Genomic DNA, 24400 nt, shown 5'->3' with positions numbered 1-24400 from the left:
AATCCCTCCTCTGATGACTCTTGTCATCACACAAATCTTCCCTACTAATTTTACATACTAAAATTCCCTCATATCAATCTCTTCCCTTCTTGGTTTCCTCTTTGATCTTGCCCTGAATAATTTTTCCCTTTGTTTTTCTTCCCTCCTCCTATTATTTTTCGCCATCTTAAATTTTATTATTTTACTAATTTGACATGCCACCCATGATCCAAATAAGCAATCTATAACAATCAATATCCCCTGTATTATTTTAGACAATATCCCATGCCAAATGTTACTAATCCAGTTTCCCACTGAAGCAAATCCTTTCCCAACCTTTTTCCAAACACCTGGTTCTTTCAAATCCTTCAAGTCCGTACTATCCCTAGTCAAGTTAGTAAGCATACTTCTAATCTCATTACTATTATCTGGTATGTAAGCGCAACAATTACACCCATTGAGCAATCTACAAACTCTGCCATTTTTCACTAAAAGAATGTCTAAAGCAAGCCTGTTTTGAAGAGTCATAGCCCCCTCCGCAGCAAGTTCAGTATCCCTCAGGAGTATAGCCCCTGAAAAGTTTGTCAGCATGTTATCCTCAATAGTAGACAACTTTTGAATCTTTATGGAGTTCATAATAACTCCCACTGAAGAAATTATCGTCCCAAATATGTCTCCTACTACACCAGCAGCAGTCTCTTTCTTATGTCTAGTACGATGTAATTCAGACAATTTTGGTAACCTTTTCAAATCGTCAAGTTGATATATCTTTGGGAAAACTATCCCCAAATAACATGTCCCATACTATCCCTTTGGAAGACGGTAATAAGCATTAAGTCCACATATATAATAAATCCCGGGGATTGCTGGATCCTGTCCATTTAACATGAACGTCCATTTACTCTGAAACAAAAACACACGCTTACATTCACTCATTCCCACAAACACATTGTCATAGTATGATTTGGTCTTGGATATGCAAAGCTTTCCTACATGTAGTGCGTCTAAAGCTAACTTCCCTTGTTCTCTAATTGCACTATAACCGTCCCTACTAGCAAAGGCCCGTTGCTGTAATCCTTTCTCTAGTTTACCCTTCAATGCCCTTCTTCTCTCTTCCGTGTGATCTAAAAAGCTTTTCTCTACAGGTGTAAGCAAACATGTCAAATTATTGTGGTGTTCATAAGATGTACTAATTGTTAATGTTGCCTGAAAGAATCCTTTAACTAACTTTATGCTATAGTACTTAGCTACCCCACTCACATCCTCTATGATAGGCACATTAGAAAACACAAGATCATGATTTGAGTAAAAATATTGAATCTCTTCATGGTTATAGAATCTTGTTAGTAACAGACTACAACGTATCCCATATGTTAATGACAGTCTATGATAGGTAACCCCCTCTTGTACCGAAACAGGAATCTGTGTACACACAAAACAATCTTTTGCATCCATTGTGTCAACATACTCACTCAGCAAGCGATAGAAAACATCAGTGGATAGTTCCCCTTTCGAGTTAGTTCCCTCATGCAAGTATCTTGTATCCAGCTCAAACCTCTCCCAGGCTGTTCGTGCAGTGGTAGTCTCAGGAATTGTAGCATTGTTAGTCCCACTTTTATCCATTAGTGTCATACTCACAACCACGACCCTAATGAATATTTATTACATGAACCTTTTTTGCAAAAGTATTTGGTTCAAGTAAACTTAAAGTGTTGGGATTCAAGCCCACGGCTCCAGAGAGACTGGAGCCTAAATCTAGCCAGTTTAGCCTGCTCAGCCACGCTACCTCACATCTACAAGCTCACAACTATAGTAACTTGGCCAAACACTGTGGACACCCGCTGTGGTGACCTGGCTATGCAGGGTAACGCAGCATTCACCGACAGTTGAGCGAGTTACAGGTGAAAAGCAAAGTATAATAACTGTCTGCATATAATATATGTCTTTCCTTATTTATTCTTCTTCCCCATTGTATGTTTGCTCTCTGCTTTAGAAACACGAGCTGTCATCACTGCAAGGAAACATATCACACAGCGTTGTACTGTTTACACTCACTGAACTTTCAGCATCACAGTGACCCCTCTCGTCGCCTCTATAGTTAGACTTCAAGACAGCTGGTTTGTTTACCGATACAATTCTTGTCACCTTAGGTTGTGGTTTTTTAAAATAAGAAGGCTCGGTCCCACTGTCTGGCTACCCTTATATATATACGTCACAACTTTACATAGTCTCACCTCTCGCTATGTGGATCGTAAGTGCAGAAGGCAGAGAGTGAGACACTGATGCAGACAAAATACGTTTGTGAGTTGAAAAATACTGGCAGCGGTGGGGTTCGAACCCACGCCTCCAAAGAGACTGGAGCCTTAATCCAGCGCCTTAGACCGCTCAGCCACACTACCCTGTGCAAACCTGTTTCTGTAAGCTTTCTGAAGTGAGATGTTCTGTTGTATTGGGGAGTTGGAGTATAAGGGTGTATAGCCTGTGAAGTGATCCTAGGAAAGTCAACGCCAACAGCAGCAGGCATGTGATACATTCAGTTGGTCAGGATTGGCCACGGGCCATGGGAGGTGTCAGGGAGCGCCAGTCCTGAGAGTCCGTAGGAAGACAACCCTTACATTGGGGTCCCGCACGCACTGCTTCTCTTTCTTTAAGGATAAGGAATCAAACTATCTACGTTCCTCAACTTACCAACCCTCCGCCTCAGGAAAGATTTTGTGATTCATGAGCAGAACCCGGCTGGCGCTGTTTACAGTAATGCCTAAGCACAGTACTCAACTGAGCGGTGTTTCCAAACTGAGCCGTTGTACTGCTGGAAATACCATGGGATATGTCATTTAACTTTCACATAAAATAGGGTTAACCCAGCCCTACCACATACTAAAAACTAAAGACGGAACAATAAACCAACGAGGATGGGATTCGAACCCACGCGTGCAGAGCACAATGGATTAGCAGTCCATCGCCTTAACCACTCGGCCACCTCGTCTTCGAAACACCATGTTTCAGGAGTACAAAATATGGTAGCCAAAATGTGTTCTATTAGGTGATAGTTGTCTAAACATAATAAAGAGCACATATTTACAGATTGTTATGGTAACTTGTTGTCTTCAGCTTTGCTCTATACGACCTTGTTGTCCATCCCTACTTCAGCTTGAATTTATATGTTAAATGTAATGTAATCGTGAAAATTACACTTTCCAAACGTGTTCTATCCATATGTGATGTACTATCACACTACCCTCAAATGAGCTAAGATTTCTTTAATTCAGTTGTACGTGGATTTAAAGTGCAATATCATACAAATATTGTACTGGTATGGCGCTTTCGAGTCTCTAGGTGTCAGTTATTGGTGGTGTGCTTACATGTCAACATTAGGCAGCAAATAGTACACAATTAAGGAAAACTGCCTTCCCATTTAATGTGCATTGTTCTGCAAAAAGTTTTAAGTAGGAGAAAGTAAAACTTAGTTTATAAAACCACCTAAACTGGGAGTATTGCCGCTACAGCTATGACACTTCAGTTTAAAAACGAACGTGCATCAACAAGAAATATTTTTGCGCTAAATAAATTGCTTTCCGACTACTCACGTAATGCATAAAACTGAGGCAGTCGTAATTACAATACATTGAAGTAATATTTTGGTAGTTTTTGTTGACGATGACTCCGCAGCAAGCGATCAGATTACTTTTTATTAGTGAAGGCGCGTCAGAGCCTTGATAAGTAAACTTACAAGGAGACACGCCTAGGTCGATGAACCTTTTAGACCAGGTTCGGGGACTTCCCAGTACGAGATGTCTTTTGGCATCACAAATCAATAGATCAATATCTCAACAACAATTGCAATAACTAATCAGCATGCTAATCAATAACCTTTAATGAGAGTCAATAAAGTGAACACACCATGATCTTTCAGTCATGAATAACCACACCAATTTAGTTAAGTGTTAGGATATTTATTTCCCTACTGGTTACAATCTAAAGTCATTTCTGTTAATCTCATCAGCAATTCATCTCATTAGTAACTCTTCAGATTTGCAATTAGAAACGCAATTAATCAATGCATAGAGAATATTCACTCAGTATTAACATATAATTATTAAGAAGCAACTTAGCAAAGTCTGAGCAGTGCATGGTTCAACAAAGCAAGAACTCAGTCATTTGTGTATTTACGTCAGATTTTAGTGAACACCTTAAATAACCTCGTATTAGCATCAGCATGTTGGGCTTCATGCAAAACTATTTAGCAAACACAAATTTGGAAAACATCTAACTATGGCCTCTATCAAAGAGCAGTTGGTACCTAGAAAGAAAAGGCAAACAGACAATTACAATTTTCATCAGATAGTTACCCATCCAACGGATCAGCAAACAGCGTCAGTCTTCGTTCTCGGGACATCAGTCGTTTGCATCATCAGCAAAGAAAGGACAGGGCAAAGTATCAGTATGGCATAGCTAAGGAACAAGAACTTCCCTCATATAGAGGAGAAGTAAGTATCAGGTAAGGAATAAGTAAAGGGTGGTTTAGAGTAACAGGGCGAACAAACGGCAAAGTCTCAAACGAAATGGCCTAAATGGCTCAGTAGAATGGCAAAGAATGGCTTGGAGTGGAATGTCCAAAAAATGCCTGATTTCTCCTCGGGTCATGTGGTTAAATCAAAACTGTCTAATTTACTCCTAATTCCTCAATGGATAATCATTGGTGCATCGCCATCTCTGTCCAATAATCTTCACCAGAGTTTTACACAAACCACAGTTCTCATGTCGTTGATTGGCCCATGTTATTGACGTTTTCATCGGTTGGAATGTCAGGTAAGAAAAGTTAAATTTTACGCTACAGTCAGTATTTCCATTGTTTTCTCCTACTCCAGGCAGCCTTGCACCTGTTACAAATTACACTGTTGCATTCAGCAAGAATGTCTCCTTGAGCAAGTAGGGTCCCATGAGAAAGAATTTACTACAGCTACACACATCTCTAGCTTCTGGGAAAGTACAGTTTCATGTCCTTCAGGAAAATAGCACATTGCACGTTAGAAAAAGACAGTTTAATATGAGACCAGGCAGCTAGGCACAGACCTTCGCTAAACTAAGGCCTACTGCTTAATGAACAAACTCCTAATACATAACTCCAATTTTGATATGTTAATACAAATTAAAAACATTAGTACATAATTAATTCAGCATTAATAACTTTCATTAGTCTTCGTATACATTGGTAGCCACTCCCCGTGGGCACATTTCAAACGTGTGCATTATTTCTACGTTAACACATTTTTTATGCAGCTTCATTACACAATATATTGTAAGCTTTTCATGTTAATATTAATTTTAAAAGACACACTCCAGCAATCCCTCCTCTGATGACTCTTGTCATCACACAAATCTTCCCTACTAATTTTTCATACTAAAATTCCCTCATATCAATCTCTTCCCTTCTTGGTTTCCCCTTTGATCTTGCCCTGAATAATTTTTCCCTTTGTTTTTCTTCCCTCCTCCTATTATTTTTCGCCATCTTCAATTTTATTCTTTTACTAATTTTACATGCCACCCATGATCCAAATAAGCAATCTATAAAAATCAATATCCCCTGTATTATTTTAGACAATATCCCATGCCAAATGTTACTAATCCAATTTCCCACTGAAGCAAATCCTTTCCCAACCTTTTTCCAAACACATGGTTCTTTCAAATCCTTCAAGTCCGTACTATCCCTAGTCAAGTTAGTAAGCATACTTCTAATCTCATTACTATTATCTGGTATGTAAGCGCAACAATTACACCCATTGAGCAATCTACAAACTCTGCCATTTTTCACTAAAAGAATGTCTAAAGCAAGCCTGTTTTGAAGAGTCATAGCCCCCTCCGCAGCAAGTTCAGTATCCATCAGGAGTATAGCCCCTGAAAAGTTTGTCAGCAAGTTATCCTCAATAGTAGACAACTTTTGAATCTTTATGGAGTTCATAATAACTCCCACTGAAGAAATTATCGTCCCAAATATGTATCCTACTACACCAGCAGCAGTCTCTTTCTTATGTCTAGTACGATGTAATTCAGACAATTTTGGTAACCTTTTCAAATCGTCAAGTTGATATATCTTTGGGAAAACTATCCCCAAGTAACATGTCCCATACTATCCCTTTGGAAGACGGTAATAAGCATTAAGTCCACATATATAATAAATCCCGGGGATTGCTGGATCCTGTCCATTTAACATGAACGGCCATTTACTCTGAAACAAAAACACACGCTTACATTCACTCATTCCCACAAACACATTGTCATAGTATGATTTGGTCTTGGATATGCAAAGCTTTCCTACATGTAGTGCGTCTAAAGCTAACTTCCCTTGTTCTCTAATTGCACTATAACCGTCACTACTAGCAAAGGCCCGTTGCTGTAATCCTTTCTCTAGTTTACCCTTCAATGCCCTTCTTCTCTCTTCCGTGTGATCTAAAAAGCTTTTCTCTACAGGTGTAAGCAAACATGTCAAATGATTGTGGTGTGCATAACATGTACTAATTGTTAAAGTCGCCTGAAAGAATCCTTTAACTAACTTTATGCTATAGTACTTAGCTACCCCACTCACATCCTCTATGATAGGCACATTAGAAAACACAAGAGCATGATTTGAGTAAAAATATTGAATCTCTTCCTGGTTATAGAATCTTGTTAGTAACAGACTACAACGTATCCCATATGTTAATGACAGTCTATTATAGGTAACCCCCTCTTGTACCGAAACAGGAATCTGTGTACACACAAAACAATCTTTTGCATCCATTGTGTCAACATACTCACTCAGCAAGCGATAGAAAACATCAGTGGATAGTTCCCCTTTCGAGTTAGTTCCCTCATGCAAGTATCTTGTATCCAGCTCAAACCTCTCCCAGGCTGTTAGTGCAGTGGTAGTCTCAGGAATTGTAGCATTGTTAGTCCCACTTTTATCCATTAGTGTCATACTCACAACCATGACCCTAATGAATATTTATTACATGAACCGTTTTTGCAAAAGTATTTGGTTCAAGTAAACTTAAAGTGTTGGGATTCAAGCCCACGGCTCCAGAGAGACTGGAGCCTAAATCTAGCCAGTTTAGCCTGCTCAGCCACGCTACCTCACATCTACAAGCTCACAACTATAGTAACTTGGCCAAACACTGTGGACACCCGCTGTGGTGACCTGGCTATGCAGGGTAACGCAGCATTCACCGACAGTTGAGCGAGTTACAGGTGAAAAGCAAAGTATAATAACTGTCTGCATATAATATATGTCTTTCCTTATTTATTCTTCTTCCCCATTGTATGTTTGCTCTCTGCTTTAGAAACGCGAGCTGTCATCACTGCAAGGAAACGTATCACACAGCGTTCTACTGTTTACACTCACTGAACTTTCAGCATCACAGTGACCCCTCTCGTCGCCTCTATAGTTAGACTTCAAGACAGCTGGTTTGTTTACCGATACAATTCTTGTCACCTTAGGTTGTGGTTTTTTAAAATAAGAAGGCTCGGTCCCACTGTCTGGCTACCCTTATATATATACGTCACCACTTTACATAGTCTCACCTCTCGCTATGTGGATCGTAGGTGCAGAAGGCAGAGAGTGAGACACTGATGCAGACAAAATACGTTTGTGAGTTGAAAAATACTGGCAGCAGTGGGATTCGAACCCACGCCTCCAAAGAGACTGGAGCCTTAATCCAGCGCCTTAGACCGCTCAGCCACACTACCCTGTGCAAACCTGTTTCTGTAAGCTTTCTGAAGTGAGATGTTCTGTTGTATTGGGGAGTTGGAGAATAAGGGTGTATAGCCTGTGAAGTGATCCTAGGAAAGTCAACGCCAACAGCAGCAGGCATGTGATACATTCAGTTGGTCAGGATTGGCCACGGGCCATGGGAGGTGTCAGGGAGCGCCAGTCCTGAGAGTCCGTAGGAAGACAACCCTTACATTGGGGTCCCGCACGCGCTGCTTCTCTTTCTTTAAGGATAAGGAATCAAACTATCTACGTCCCTCAACTTACCAACCCTCCGCCTCAGGAAAGATTTTGTGATTCATGAGCAGAACCCGGCTGGCGCTGTTTACAGTAATGCCTAAGCACAGTACTCAACTGAGCGGTGTTTCCAAACTGAGCCGTTGTACTGCCGGAAATACCATGGGATATGTCATTTAACTTTCACATAAAATAGGGTTAACCCAGCCCTACCACATACTAAAAACTAAAGACGGAACAATAAACCAACAAGGATGGGATTCGAACCCACGCGTGCAGAGCACAATGGATTAGCAGTCCATCGCCTTAACCACTCAGCCACCTCGTCTTCAAAGCACCATGTTTCAGGAGTACAAAATATGGTAGCCAAAATGTGTTCTATTAGGTGATAGTTGTCTAAACATAATAAAGAGCACATATTTACAGATTGTTATGGTAACTTGTTGTCTTCAGCTTTGCTCTATACGACCTTGTTGTCCATCCCTACTTCAGCTTGAATTTATATGTTAAATGTAATGTAATCATGAAAATTACACTTTCCAAACGTGTTCTATCCATATGTGATGTACTATCACACTACCCTCAAATGAGCTAAGATTGCTTTAATTCAGTTGTACGTGGATTTAAAGTGCAATATCATACAAATATTGTACTGGTATGGCGCTTTCGAGTCTCTAGGTGTCAGTTATTGGTGGTGTGCTTACATGTCAACATTAGGCAGCAAATAGTACACAATTAAGGAAAACTGCCTTCCCATATAATGTGCATTGTTCTGCAAAAAGTTTTAAGTAGGAGAAAGTAAAACTTAGTTTATAAAACCACCTAAACTGGGAGTATTGCCGCTACAGCTATGACACTTCAGTTTAAAAACGTACGTGCATCAACAAGAAATATTTTTGCGCTAAATAAATTGCTGTCCGACTACTCACGTAATGCATAAAACTGAGGCAGTCGTAATTACAATACATTGAAGTAATATTTTGGTAGTTTTTGTTGACGATGACTCCACAGCAAGCGATCAGATTACTTTTTATTAGTGAAGGCGCGTCATAGCCTTGATAAGTAAACTTACAAGGAGACACGCCTAGGTCGATGAACCTTTTAGACCAGGTTCGGGGACTTCCCAGTACGAGATGTCTTTTGGCATCACAAATCAATAGATCAATATCTCAACAACAATCTCAATAACTAATCAGCATGCTAATCAATAACTTTTAATGAGAGTCAATAAAGTGAACACACCATGATCTTTCAGTCATGAATAACCACACCAATTTAGTTAAGTGTTAGGATATTTATTTCCCTACTGGTTACAATCTAAAGTCATTTCTGTTAATCTCATCAGCAATTCATCTCATTAGTAACTCTTCAGATTTGCAATTAGAAACGCAATTAATCAATGCATAGAGAATATTCACTCAGTATTAACACATAATTATTAAGAAGCAACTTAGCAAAGTCTCAGTAGTGCATGGTTCAACAAAGCAAGAACTCAGTCATTTGTCTATTTGCGTCAGATTTTAGTGAACACCTTAAATAACCTCGTATTAGCATCAGCATGTTGGGCTTCATGCAAAACAATTTAGCAAACACAAATTTGGAAAACATCTAACTATGGCCTCTATCAAAGAGCAGTTGGTACCTAGAAAGAAAAGGCAATCAGACAATTACAATTTTCATTAGATAGTTACCCATCCAACGGATCAGCAAACAGCGTCAGTCTTCGTCCTCGGGACATCAGTCGTTTGCATCATCAGCAAAGAAAGGACAGGGCAAAGTATCAGTATGGCATAGCTAAGGAACAAGAACTTCCCTCATATAGAGGAGAAGTAAGTATCAGGTAAGGAATAAGTAAAGGGTGGTTTAGCGTAACAGGGCGAACAAACGGTAAAGTCTCAAACTAAATGGCCTAAATGGCTCAGTAGAATGCCAAAGAATGGCTTGGAGTGGAATGTCCAATAAATGCCTGATTTCTCCTCGGGTCATGTGGTTAAAATAAAAACTGTCTAATTTACTCCTACTTCCTCAATTGATAATCATTGGTGCATCGCCATCTCTGTCCAATAATCTTCACCAGAGTTTTACACAAACCACAGTTCTCATGTCGTTGATTGGCCCATGTTATTGACGTTTTCATCGGTTGGAATGTCAGGTAAGAAAAGTTACATTTTACGCTACAGTCAGTAGTTCCATTGTTTTCTCCTACTCCAGGCAGCCTTGCACCTGTTACAAATTACACTGTTGCATTCAGCAAGAATGTCTCCTTGAGCAAGTAGGGTCCCATGAGAAATAATTTACTACAGCTACACACATCTCTAGCTTCTGGGAAAGTACAGTTTCATGTCCTTCAGGAAAATAGCACATTGCACGTTAGAAAAAGACAGTTTAATATGAGACCAGGCAGCTAGGCACAGACCTTCGCTAAACTAAGGCCTACTGCTTAATGAACAAACTCCTAATACATAACTCCAATTTTTATATGTTAATACAAATTAAAAACATTAGTACATAATTAATTCAGCATTAATAACTTTCATTAGTCTTCGTATACATTGGTAGCCACTCCCCGTGGGCACATTTCAAACGTGTGCATTATTTCTACGTTAACACATTTTTTATGCAGCTTCATTACACAATATATTGTAAGCTTTTCATGTTAATATTAATTTTAAAAGACACACTCCAGCAATCCCTCCTCTGATGACTCTTGTCATCAAACAAATCTTCCCTACTAATTTTACATACTAAAATTCCCTCATATCAATCTCTTCCCTTCTTGGTTTCCCCTTTGATCTTGCCCTGAATAATTTTTCCCTTTGTTTTTCTTCCCTCCTCCTATTATTTTTCGCCATCTTCAATTTTATTCTTTTACAAATTTTACATGCCACCCATGATCCAAATAAGCAATCTATAACAATCAATATCCCCTGCATTATTTTAGACAATATCCCATGCCAAATGTTACTAATCCAATTTCCCACTGAAGCAAATCCTTTCCCAACCTTTTTCCAAACACCTGGTTCTTTCAAATCCTTCAAGTCCGTACTATCCCTAGTCCAGTTAGTAAGTGTTAGAAATGGGGTCTTTGGTTGACAGTCAGGTTACCCCCTGTTCAAGCAAGGACCCTCACTCTAGTTAGGATAAAAGAGAATCACCCTCAGCTAACCCCTGCTTACCCCCTTGGTAGCTTGGCAGAGCAGTAGGCTTAACCTCAGAGTGCTGGGCGTAAAGTATTTGTACCAACACACACAGTAACTTAATGAAAACACTACAAAATGACACAACACCAGTTTAGAAAAATAGGAAATATTTATCTAGACAAAACAAGACCAAAACGACAAAAATCCAACATACACAAGTCAAGTTATGATTTTTTAAAGGTTTAAAATAAAAAGAGTCTTTAGGTAGTTGTAACAACACACTAGCGCTGCTAGCGTGTAAATGTACCTGGTTTGCGGCAAAAATAACCCCGCACGGGCGGTGTGCGTCGAAAATAACCCGGCACGGGTATATGCGTCGAAAACAGCTCGGCTCGGCGAGGCGCGTCGAAAAAGCCAGCCACGTGACGGTCCGAAGTCCCGCGGCGCTGGTTGCGATCTCTCAGCCTTCGTCAGCGATGCTGCGCGTCGTTTCTCCTGCTCCGGGCGTCGATTCTCCGGTCGCGTTTCCAGCGGCGTCGTTTCTCAGCTGCGGAGCCGGCGTCGCGTCGTTTTCTCAGCCGCGATCGGATTCGCGTCGATCTTTTCTCCGCACGGTGCTCGGTGCGTGTATTTTTGTCCTTAGGCTGCCAGCCTCTCCTTTCAGGGTCCCAGGAACTGGAAGGGCACCACAGAGCAGAGTAGGGGTCTCTCCAGAGACTCCAGGTGCTGGCAGGAAGAAGTCTTTGCTATCCCTGAGACTTCAACAACAGGAGGCAAGCTCTTCATCAAGCCCTTGGAGATTTCTTCTTCAAGATGGAAGGCACACAAAGTCCAGTCTTTGCCCTCTTACTCTGGCAGAAGCAGCACTGCAGGAAAGCTCCACAAAGCACAGTCACAGGCAGGGCAGCACTTGTTCCTCAGCGATCAGCTCTTCTCCAGGCAGAGGTTCCCCTTGATTCCAGAAGTGTTTCTAAAGTTTGTAAGTTTGGGTGCCCTTCTTATACCCATTTTAGTCTTTGAAGTCACCTTCCTTCAAAGGGGACTCACACCTTCTTGTGAAATCCTGCCTTGCCCAGGCAAGGCCTCAGACACACACCAGGGGGCTGGAGACAGCATTGTCAGAGGCAGGCACAGTCCTTTCAGATGAGAGTGACCACTCCACCCCTCCCTCCTAGCAGAGATGGCTAATCAGGAATGCAGATCACACCCCAGCTCCCTTTGTGTCACTGTCTGGTGTGAGGTGAAAAACAACCCAACTGTCAAACTGACCCAGACAGGGAATCCACAAACAAGGCAGAGTCACAGAATGGTTTAAGCAAGAAAATGCTCACTTTCTAAAAGTGGCATTTTCAAACGCACAATCTCAAAATCAACTTTACTAAAAGATGTATTTTTAAATTGTGAGTTCAGGGATCCCAAACTCCACCTGTCCATCTACTCTCTAGGGGAATCTACACTTTAATCATATTTAAAGGTAGCCCCCATATTATCCTATGAGAGAGAGACAGACCTTGCAACAGTGAAAACGAAATTGGCAGTATTTCACTGTCAGGACATATAAACCACATTACTATATGTCCTACCTTATCCATACACTGCACCCTGCCCTTGGGGCTACCTAGGGCCTACCTTAGGGGTGCCTTACATGTAAGGAAAGGGAAGGTTTAGGCCTGGCAAGTGGGTACACTTGCCAAGTCGAATTTACAGTGTAAAAATACACATACAGACACTGCAGGGGCAGGTCTGAGACATGATTACAGAGCTACTTATGTGGGTGGCACAACCAGTGCTGCAGGCCCACTAGTAGCATTTGATTTACAGGCCCTGGCACCTCTAGTGCACCTTACTAGGGACTTACTAGTAAATCAAATATGCCAATCATGGATAAACCACTTACATACAATTTAAACAGGAGAGCATATGCACTTTAGCACTGGTTAGCAGTGGTAAAGTGCTCAGAGTTGAAAAGCCAACAGCAACATGTCAGGAAAATATAGGAGGCAGGAGGCAAAAAAGTCTGGGGATGACCCTGCAAAAGCAAAAGTCCAACACGACCCCCTACCAGCCTAAAGCCAGGGGAGAACAATCAATACCTTGATGTACTTCCCTGATTGGGGCGATAGAACAGGGACCCAGGCCCACAACAGCAGGGGCATGCTCCAGTTCTACGCCTTCCTGACTCCAGTTGGATCCCTCTGTCCATACTCTCAGGGCCCACTAAACTAACCCATGGGGAACCCTTCTCCACATCTACAGACACCATCTGTGCAACACCTAACTTTACTTTGCTCACAGATGTATTGCAATGGGCAGATAGTACCACCAGGGCCAACACAGTGGTGTTGCCCACTCCACCCCCGGGGTGTGACTCTCGTCCTCCCCCCCCCAGGGGCAACTCTGTCCACCAGGACAGCAAGCCACAGTGGCCCCAGACAACTGTCAGGGATGAGAGCCCGACCTCAGGCCTCTCTAACCACTGTGACTGTGGAGAGTGGGGGGTGGTAGCCCCAGGTGCCTGGCACCCTTTGACCACTCTCTCTTCCACCAGGTCAGGGATGACAACCTGACCCTGGTCCTCCCCTCTGGGGCTCTGTACCCTCCCTGCAGAAGCGGCACCCCCAGAGTCAAAAACTGTCAGGGTGCTTGTAGAAGCAGCCCTGCACAATTCTTCCATCAGTGCAGGGATGTTAACCTGCAACTGATCCTCCAACCTGGGGTCTGTACCTTCAGGTTGGACCAGGGCCAGGGGTGAGGCTTCCCTCCCCCTGCCCTCTCTTCTGGGGTCCTGAACCACCCAACTAGGAGTGGCCCCCCCAGAAGACAACATGGTAGGGGCACTGTTAGCAGTAGCCCCTTCCTCCAGGTCAGGGGGGACACCCTTAACCTGGCCTCCCAATCCAGGGTCTGTACCCACAGACTGGATCACTGCCTGGCAAACCAGGACTTCCTGGGGGGCATACCTACCCCCTACCAGGTCAGAGTTTACCCTCTGGACCTGGTCATCCAACCCAGGGTCACCACCCTGCGGTTGAACCACTGCCTGGCACACCAGGACTTCCTTGGGAGCACACTTACCCCCCATCAGGTCAGAGTTTACCCCCTGAACCTGATTATTCAACCCAGAGTCACCACCCTGCGGTTGAACCATTGCCTGGCACACCAGGACTTCCAGGGGGGCACACTTACCCCCCTCAAGGGACACACTGTCCCGAAGGGCCACACAAGAGTCTGGCTGGCGCAGGTCTCCTGACCTCTGCCCATCTGACAGAGTCTGGATTCCCCCCAGCCCAGAAATGGTCTCACCAAGGTCATTCATGGGGGGCTCTGCTCTCAGAGCTGACCCCTGACCCTCCAGGTTCTCCACTGGGGTCCGCAACCCCCTCTCAACCCTCTGTCTGGACTTCTGCACCCCCTCACTAGGAGTGGTACTGCCAGACACCAGAACTGGTGGGACGCTGGCTACAGCCGCCCCCCCAAGTTCTCCTGACACTGTGGGGTCTCCCTCAACAGATGGCCCTATGGTACAGGCTAGGCTCCCCTCCTGGTGTTCCCGCAGGGAACCCTCCAGGACCTGGGACCGGATCTCGGGCACCTTGGGCCTCAACCCATCCCATTCCCTCTCCTCTGAGACTGGACATGGGGTCCCTCACCCATCCCACTACACTGGGACCTACCTGGGACACTACAATCCTTCCCTACCTCACCTGGTTGGGAACTACCTGGACCACTCCTCTCAGGAGCACCCCCAAATGCCTCTTCAGACTCTCTGGTACTCACCCAGCAGTCTGCCTCCATTGTAAGCTCCCTGGGGTCAGAGAACTCACACTCCACCTGGTGTTGGCATAGCTCTGGAAAATAAGGACTAGACATATGCTCTCCAGCAATTACATCACTCAGCCCCTCACATGAATTAACCAAAGTACCCTTCACCCAACCATCCAGTGACTCTGCTTTGAAAAAGCACCCCACATCACCCTCCTGAGACTGGTGAGACAGTACCTGACTGTCCCTGACACTCAACCCACACTCTTCTGGGATGTTTTCACACTCCATAACCAGGACTTCTACCTGGGGGGAACCCCTCTCCCTGTCACTCTCACTTAGAGTCAGTAGAGTGTCCCTCCCACCAGTAGGAATATGACTCCCCATGCCAGTTCCCCAATCCACCTCAGGGACCCTGTGCATCACTGGAGCTACCTCATACCCCTGAACCTCCTGGCGTGTGTTAACTCCCTCCTTCAAGTAGGGCACCACATCTCTGGGCATGTGCACTTCTTCAGCAGTACTGGATACAAGATTTTTGCTGCCACCATCTGAACTGGACTCAGCCCTCATGGCCTCCAGCTTCAGCTCTTCACAGCTCAGCTCTTGAGCTGCAATCCTTTCTTTTTCTAGGACTAAGGCTCTCTCCTCCTCAGCCCTCTCAAGCTCTGCATCTAGCTCTTCCAGACTCCGGATTCGAGCTAGGAGCCACTCATCTCTTTCTGTTTCCTCCTCCTCAGAGTAGTTATCCTCCTCCTCAGAGTAGTTATCCTCCTCAGACTCATTTGGTGGTGTTGCCTGACAACGTTTCAATTCATACTGAAACAGGGCTGACTCAAGATCCTCCCTTCTGGATTTCCTGTTCACAGCCAGTCCCCTTTCCATGCAGAATGCTTTAAGCTGACACTTTTTATACATAAATAGGTGCCAGAAATTGACTTCCATTCTGCAAAGGCTTCACAACCCAAAAACAAAGTCCAAAAATATTATCAATACTTCCAGGAGGACATCAGAGAACAAAAAGCAGAATCACAAGACAAGTAGTATGTGGTCACGTAGTGGTCTGAGATCAAAACAGTAGTGTACACTTAATTATTGTATGTCAAGTACAAATACAAGTCCAATCCCGACCGCTGGTCACCAATGTTAGAAATGGGGTCTTTGGTTGACAGTCAGGTTACCCCCTGTTCAAGCAAGGACCCTCATTCTAGTTAGGATAAAAGAGAATCACCCTCAGCTAACCCCTGCTTACCCCCTTGGTAGCTTGGCAGAGCAGTAGGCTTAACCTCAGAGTGCTGGGCGTAAAGTATTTGTACCAACACACACAGTAACTTAATGAAAACACTACAAAATGACACAACACCAGTTTAGAAAAATAGGAAATATTTATCTAGACAAAACAAGACCAAAACGACAAAAATCCAACATACACAAGTCAAGTTATGATTTTTTAAAGGTTTAAAATAAAAAGAGTCTTTAGGTAGTTGTAACAACACACTAGCGCTGCTAGCGTGTAAATGTACCTGGTTTGCGGCAAAAATAACCCCGCACGGGCGGTGTGCGTCGAAAATAACCCGGCACGGGTATATGCGTCGAAAACAGCTCGGCTCGGCGAGGCGCGTCGAAAAAGCCAGCCACGCGACGGTCGGAAGTCCCGCGGCGCTGGTTGCGATCTCTCAGCCTTCGTCAGCGATGCTGCGCGTCGTTTCTCCTGCTCCGGGCGTCGATTCTCCGGTCGCGTTTCCAGCGGCGTCGTTTCTCAGCTGCGGAGCCGGCGTCGCGTCGTTTTCTCAGCCGCGATCGGATTCGCGTCGATCTTTTCTCCGCACGGTGCTCGGTGCGTGTATTTTTGTCCTTAGGCTGCCAGCCTCTCCTTTCAGGGTCCCAGGAACTGGAAGGGCACCACAGAGCAGAGTAGGGGTCTCTCCAGAGACTCCAGGTGCTGGCAGGAAGAAGTCTTTGCTATCCCTGAGACTTCAACAACAGGAGGCAAGCTCTACATCAAGCCCTTGGAGATTTCTTCTTCAAGATGGAAGGCACACAAAGTCCAGTCTTTGCCCTCTTACTCTGGCAGAAGCAGCACTGCAGGAAAGCTCCACAAAGCACAGTCACAGGCAGGGCAGCACTTGTTCCTCAGCGATCAGCTCTTCTCCAGGCAGAGGTTCCCCTTGATTCCAGAAGTGTTTCTAAAGTTTGTAAGTTTGGGTGCCCTTCTTATACCCATTTTAGTCTTTGAAGTCACCTTCCTTCAAAGGGGACTCACACCTTCTTGTGAAATCCTGCCTTGCCCAGGCAAGGCCTCAGACACACACCAGGGGGCTGGAGACAGCATTGTCAGAGGCAGGCACAGTCCTTTCAGATGAGAGTGACCACTCCACCCCTCCCTCCTAGCAGAGATGGCTAATCAGGAATGCAGATCACACCCCAGCTCCCTTTGTGTCACTGTCTGGTGTGAGGTGAAAAACAACCCAACTGTCAAACTGACCCAGACAGGGAATCCACAAACAAGGCAGAGTCACAGAATGGTTTAAGCAAGAAAATGCTCACTTTCTAAAAGTGGCATTTTCAAACGCACAATCTCAAAATCAACTTTACTAAAAGATGTATTTTTAAATTGTGAGTTCAGGGATCCCAAACTCCACCTGTCCATCTACTCTCTAGGGGAATCTACACTTTAATCATATTTAAAGGTAGCCCCCATATTATCCTATGAGAGAGAGACAGACCTTGCAACAGTGAAAACGAAATTGGCGGTATTTCACTGTCAGGACATATAAACCACATTACTATATGTCCTACCTTATCCATACACTGCACCCTGCCCTTGGGGCTACCTAGGGCCTACCTTAGGGGTGCCTTACATGTAAGGAAAGGGAAGGTTTAGGCCTGGCAAGTGGGTACACTTGCCAAGTCGAATTTACAGTGTAAAAATACACATACAGACACTGCAGGGGCAGGTCTGAGACATGATTACAGAGCTACTTATGTGGGTGGCACAACCAGTGCTGCAGGCCCACTAGTAGCATTTGATTTACAGGCCCTGGCACCTCTAGTGCACCTTACTAGGGACTTACTAGTAAATCAAATATGCCAATCATGGATAAACCACTTACATACAATTTAAACAGGAGAGCATATGCACTTTAGCACTGGTTAGCAGTGGTAAAGTGCTCAGAGTTGAAAAGCCAACAGCAACATGTCAGGAAAATATAGGAGGCAGGAGGCAAAAAAGTCTGGGGATGACCCTGCAAAAGCAAAAGTCCAACAGTAAGCATACTTCTAATCTCATTACTATTATCTGGTATGTAAGCGCAACAATTACACCCATTGAGCAATCTACAAACTCTGCCATTTTTCACTAAAAGAATGTCAAAAGCAAGCCTGTTTTGAAGAGTCATAGCCCCCTCCGCAGCAAGTTCAGTATCCATCAGGAGTATAGCCCCTGAAAAGTGTGTCAGCATGTTATCCTCAATAGTAGACAACTTTTGAATCTTTATGGAGTTCATAATAACTCCCACTGAAGAAATTATCGTCCCAAATATGTCTCCTACTACACCAGCAGCAGTCTCTTTCTTATGTCTAGTACGATGTAATTCAGACAATTTTGGTAACCTTTTCAAATCGTCAAGTTGATATATCTTTGGGAAAACTATCCCCAAATAACATGTCCCATACTATCCCTTTGGAAGACGGTAATAAGCATTAAGTCCACATATATAATAAATCCCGGGGATTGATGGATCCTGTCCATTTGACATGAACGTCCATTTACTCTGAAACAAAAACACACGCTTACATTCACTCATTCCCACAAACACATTGTCATAGTATGATTTGGTCTTGGATATGCAAAGCTTTCCTACATGTAGTGCGTCTAAAGCTAACTTCCCTTGTTCTCTAATTGCACTATAACCGTCACTACTAGCAAAGGCCCGTTGCGGTAATCCTTTCTCTAGTTTACCCTTCAATGCCCTTCTTCTCTCTTCCGTGTGATCTAAAAAGATTTTCTCTACAGGTGTAAGCAAACATGTCATATTATTGTGGTGTGCATAAGATGTACTAATTGTTAATGTCGCCTGAAAGAATCCTTTAACTAACTTTATGCTATGGTACTTAGCTACCCCACTCACATCCTCTATGATAGGCACATTTGAAAACACAAGATCATGATTTGAGTAAAAATATTGAATCTCTTCCTGGTTATAGAATCTTGTTAGTAACAGACTACAACGTATCCCATATGTTAATGACAGTCTATGATAGGTAACCCCCTCTTGTACCGAAACAGGAATCTGTGTACACACAAAACAATCTTTTGCATCCATTGTGTCAACATACTCACTCAGCAAGCGATAGAAAACATCAGTGGATAGTTCCCCTTTCGAGTTATTCCCTCATGCAAGTATCTTGTATCCAGCTCAAACCTCTCCGAGGCTGTTAGTGCAGTGGTAGTCTCAGGAATTGTAGCATTGTTAGTCCCACTTTTATCCATTAGTGTCATTCTCACAACCACAACCCTAATGAATATTTATTACATGAACCTTTTTTGCAAAAGTATTTGGTTCAAGTAAACTTAAAGTGTTGGGATTCAAGCCCACGGCTCCAGAGAGACTGTAGCCTAAATCTAGCCAGTTTATCCTGCTCAGCCACGCTACCTCACATCTACAAGCTCTCAACAATAGTAACTTGGCCAAACACTGTGGACACCCGCTGTGGTGACCTGGCTATGCAGGGTAACGCAGCATTCACCGACAGTTGAGCGAGTTACAGGTGAAAAGCAAAGTATAATAACAGTCTGCATATAATATATGTCTTTCCTTATTTATTCTTCTTTCCCATTGTATGTTTGCTCTCTGCTTTAGAAACGCGAGCTGTCATCACTGCAAGGAAACGTATCACACAGCGTTCTACTGTTTACACTCACTGAACTTTCAGCATCACAGTGACCCCCCTCTCGTCGCCTCTATAGTTAGACTTTAAGACAGCTGGTTTGTTTACCGATACAATTCTTGTCACCTTAGGTTGTGGTTTTTTAAAATAAGAAGGCTCGGTCCCACTGTCTGGCTACCCTTATATATATACGTCACCACTTTACATAGTCTCACCTCTCGCTATGTGGATCGTAGGTGCAGAAGGCAGAGAGTGAGACACTGATGCAAACAAAATACGTTTGTGAGTTGAAAAATACTGGCAGCGGTGGGATTCGAACCCACGCCTCCAAAGAGACTGGAGCCTTAATCCAGTGCCTTAGACCGCTCCGCCACACTACCCTGTGCAAACCTGTTTCTGTAAGCTTTCTGAAGTGAGATGTTCTGTTGTATAGGGGAGATGGAGACTAAGGGTGTTTAGCCTGTGAAGTGATCCTAGGAAAGTCAACGCCAACAGCAGCAGGCACGTGATACATTCAGTAGGTCAGGATTGGCCCCGGGCCATGGGAGGTGTCAGGGAGCGCCAGTCCTGAGAGTCCGTAGGAAGACAACCCTTACATTGGCGTCCCGCACGCGCTGCTTCTCTTTCTTTAAGGATAAGGAATCAAACGATCTACGTCCCTCAACTTACCAACCCTCCGCCTCAGGAAAGATTTTGTGATTCATGAGCAGAACCCGGCTGGTGCTGTTTACAGTAATGCCTAAGCACAGTACTCAACTGAGCGGTGTTTCCAAACTGAGCCGTTGTACTGCCGGAAATACCATGGGATATGTCATTTAACTTTCACATAAAATAGGGTTAACCCAGCCCTACCACATACTAAAAACTAAAGACGGAACAATAAACCGACGAGGATGGGATTCGAACCCACGCGTGAAGAGCAAAATGGATTAGCAGTCCATCGTCTTAACCACTCGGCCACCTCGTCTTCAAAACACCATCTTTCAGGAGTACAAAATATGGTAGCCAAAATGTGTTCTATTAGGTGATAGTTGTCTAAACATAATAAAGAGCATATATTTACAGATTGTTATGGTAACTTGTTGTCTTCAGCTTTGCTCTATACGACCTTGTTGTCCATCCCTACTTCAGCTTGAATTTATATGTTAAATGTAATGTAATCATGAAAATTACATTTTCCAAACGTGTTCTATCCATATGTGATGTACTATCAAACTACCCTCAAATGAGCTAAAATTGCTTTAATTCAGTTGTACGTGGATTTAAAGTGCAATATCATACAAATATTGTACTGGTATGGCGCTTTCGAGTCTCTAGGTGTCAGTTATTGGTGGTGTGCTTACATGTCATCATTAGGCAGCAAATAGTACACAATTAAGGAAAACTGCCTTCCCATTTAATGTGCATTGTTCTGCAAAAAGTTTTAAGTAGGAGAAAGTAAAACTTAGTTTATAAAACCACCTAAACTGGGAGTATTGCCGCTACAGCTATGACACTTCAGTTTAAAAACGTACGTGCATCAACAAGAAATATTTTTGCGCTAAATAAATTGCTGTCCGACTACTCACGTAATGCATAAAACTGAGGCAGTCGTAATTACAATACATTGAAGTAATATTTTGGTAGTTTTTGTTGACGATGACTCCACAGCAAGCGATCAGATTACTTTTTATTAGTGAAGGCGCGTCAGAGCCTTGATAAGTAAACTTACAAGGAGACACGCCTAGGTCGATGAACCTTTTAGACCAGGTTCGGGGACTTCCCAGTACGAGATGTCTTTTGGCATCACAAATCAATAGATCAATATCTCAACTACAATCTCAATAACTAATCAGCATGCTAATCAATAACTTTTAATGAGAGTCAATAAAGTGAACACACCATGATCTTTCAGTCATGAATAACCACACCAATTTAGTTAAGTGTTAGGATATTTATTTCCCTACTGGTTACAATCTAAAGTCATTTCTGTTAATCTCATCAGCAATTCATCTCATTAGTAACTCTTCAGATTTGCAATTAGAAACGCAATTAATCAATGCATAGAGAATATTCACTCAGTATTAACACATAATTATTAAGAAGCAACTTAGCAAAGTCTCAGTAGTGCATGGTTCAACAAAGCAAGAACTCAGTCATTTGTCTATTTGCGTCAGATTTTAGTGAACACCTTAAATAACCTCGTATTAGCATCAGCATGTTGGGCTTCATGCAAAACAATTTAGCAAACACAAATTTGGAAAACATCTAACTATGGCCTCTATCAAAGAGCAGTTGGTACCTAGAAAGAAAAGGCAATCAGACAATTACAATTTTCATTAGATAGTTACCCATCCAACGGATCAGCAAACAGCGTCAGTCTTCGTCCTCGGGACATCAGTCGTTTGCATCATCAGCAAAGAAAGGACAGGGCAAAGTATCAGTATGGCATAGCTAAGGAACAAGAACTTCCCTCATATAGAGGAGAAGTAAGTATCAGGTAAGGAATAAGTAAAGGGTGGTTTAGCGTAACAGGGCGAACAAACGGTAAAGTCTCAAACTAAATGGCCTAAATGGCTCAGTAGAATGCCAAAGAATGGCTTGGAGTGGAATGTCCAATAAATGCCTGATTTCTCCTCGGGTCATGTGGTTAAAATAAAAACTGTCTAATTTACTCCTACTTCCTCAATTGATAATCATTGGTGCATCGCCATCTCTGTCCAATAATCTTCACCAGAGTTTTACACAAACCACAGTTCTCATGTCGTTGATTGGCCCATGTTATTGACGTTTTCATCGGTTGGAATGTCAGGTAAGAAAAGTTACATTTTACGCTACAGTCAGTAGTTCCATTGTTTTCTCCTACTCCAGGCAGCCTTGCACCTGTTACAAATTACACTGTTGCATTCAGCAAGAATGTCTCCTTGAGCAAGTAGGGTCCCATGAGAAAGAATTTACTACAGCTACACACATCTCTAGCTTCTGGGAAAGTACAGTTTCATGTCCTTCAGGAAAATAGCACATTGCACGTTAGAAAAAGACAGTTTAATATGAGACCAGGCAGCTAGGCACAGACCTTCGCTAAACTAAGGCCTACTACTTAATGAACAAACTCCTAATACATAACTCCAATTTTGATATGTTAATACAAATTAAAAACATTAGTACATAATTAATTCAGCATTAATAACTTTCATTAGTCTTCGTATACATTGGTAGCCACTCCCCGTGGGCACATTTCAAACGTGTGACTTATTTCTACGTTAACACATTTTTTATGCATCTTCATTACACAATATATTGTAAGCTTTTCATGTTAATATTAATTTTAAAAGACACACTCCAGCAATCCCTCCTCTGATGACTCTTGTCATCACACAAATCTTCCCTACTAATTTTTCATACTAAAATTCCCTCATATCAATCTCTTCCCTTCTTGGTTTCCCCTTTGATCTTGCCCTGAATAATTTTTCCCTTTGTTTTTCTTCCCTCCTCCTATTATTTTTCGCCATCTTCAATTTTATTCTTTTACTAATTTTACATGCCACCCATGATCCAAATAAGCAATCTATAACAATCAATATCCCCTGTATTATTTTAGACAATATCCCATGCCAAATGTTACTAATCCAATTTCCCACTGAAGCAAATCCTTTCCCAACCTTTTTCCAAACACCTGGTTCTTTCAAATCCTTCAAGTCCGTACTATCCCTAGTCAAGTTAGTAAGCATACTTCTAATCTCATTACTATTATCTGGTATGTAAGCGCAACAATTACACCCATTGAGCAATCTACAAACTCTGCCATTTTTCACTAAAAGAATGTCTAAAGCAAGCCTGTTTTGAAGAGTCATAGCCCCCTCCGCAGCAAGTTCAGTATCCATCAGGAGTATAGCCCCTGAAAAGTTTGTCAGCATGTTATCCTCAATAGTAGACAACTTTTGAATCTTTATGGAGTTCATAATAACTCCCACTGAAGAAATTATCGTCCCAAATATGTCTCCTACTACACCAGCAGCAGTCTCTTTCTTATGTCTAGTACGATGTAATTCAGATAATTTTGGTAACCTTTTCAAATCGTCAAGTTGATATATCTTTAGGAAAACTATCCCCAAATAACATGTCCCATACTATCCCTTTGGAAGACGGTAATAAGCATTAAGTCCACATATATAATAAATCCCGGGGATTGCTGGATCCTGTCTATTTAACATGAACGTCCATTTACTCTGAAACAAAAACACACGCTTACATTCACTCATTCCCACAAACACATTGTCATAGTATGATTTGGTCTTGGATATGCAAAGCTTTCCTACATGTAGTGCGTCTAAAGCTAACTTCCCTTGTTCTCTAATTGCACTATAACCGTCACTACTAGCAAAGGCCCGTTGCTGTCATCCTTTCTCTAGTTTACCCTTCAATGCCCTTCTTCTCTCTTCCGTGTGATCTAAAAAGCTTTTCTCTACAGGTGTAAGCAAACATGTCAAATTATTGTGGTGTGCATAAGATGTACTAATTGTTAATGTCGCCTGAAAGAATCCTTTAACTAACTTTATGCTATAGTACTTAGCTACCCCACTCACATCCTCTATGATAGGCACATTAGAAAACACAAGATCATGATTTGAGTAAAAATATTGAATCTCTTCCTGGTTATAGAATCTTG

The 24400-nt window shown here is 42.7% G+C and overlaps 6 non-coding genes across 6 annotated transcripts; all 6 read right to left on the bottom strand.

Annotated features, from left to right (window-relative positions):
- Nucleotides 1-2296: 2296 nt before the first annotated feature.
- On the bottom strand, nucleotides 2297-2378 carry TRNAL-AAG (transfer RNA leucine (anticodon AAG)). Its single transcript has one exon. It is a non-coding gene; the product is annotated as a tRNA-Leu (tRNA).
- A 505-nt stretch (nucleotides 2379-2883) lies between these two features.
- TRNAS-GCU (transfer RNA serine (anticodon GCU)) lies at nucleotides 2884-2965 on the bottom strand. Its single transcript has one exon. It is a non-coding gene; the product is annotated as a tRNA-Ser (tRNA).
- Nucleotides 2966-7619: 4654 nt separating this feature from the next.
- TRNAL-AAG (transfer RNA leucine (anticodon AAG)) lies at nucleotides 7620-7701 on the bottom strand. Its single transcript has one exon. It is a non-coding gene; the product is annotated as a tRNA-Leu (tRNA).
- Nucleotides 7702-8206: 505 nt separating this feature from the next.
- Nucleotides 8207-8288, bottom strand: TRNAS-GCU (transfer RNA serine (anticodon GCU)). The gene has a single exon. It is a non-coding gene; the product is annotated as a tRNA-Ser (tRNA).
- Nucleotides 8289-20050: 11762 nt separating this feature from the next.
- TRNAL-AAG (transfer RNA leucine (anticodon AAG)) lies at nucleotides 20051-20132 on the bottom strand. The gene has a single exon. It is a non-coding gene; the product is annotated as a tRNA-Leu (tRNA).
- Nucleotides 20133-20637: 505 nt separating this feature from the next.
- On the bottom strand, nucleotides 20638-20719 carry TRNAS-GCU (transfer RNA serine (anticodon GCU)). Its single transcript has one exon. It is a non-coding gene; the product is annotated as a tRNA-Ser (tRNA).
- Between the last annotated feature and the right edge of the window lie 3681 nt (nucleotides 20720-24400).

The sequence above is a fragment of the Pleurodeles waltl genome, chromosome 12, assembly GCF_031143425.1.
Source record: "Pleurodeles waltl isolate 20211129_DDA chromosome 12, aPleWal1.hap1.20221129, whole genome shotgun sequence".
Classification (NCBI taxonomy): Eukaryota; Metazoa; Chordata; class Amphibia; order Caudata; family Salamandridae; genus Pleurodeles; species Pleurodeles waltl.
Note: the sequence above shows the minus strand (reverse complement) of the source record. Positions and strands in the feature narration are given on the sequence as shown.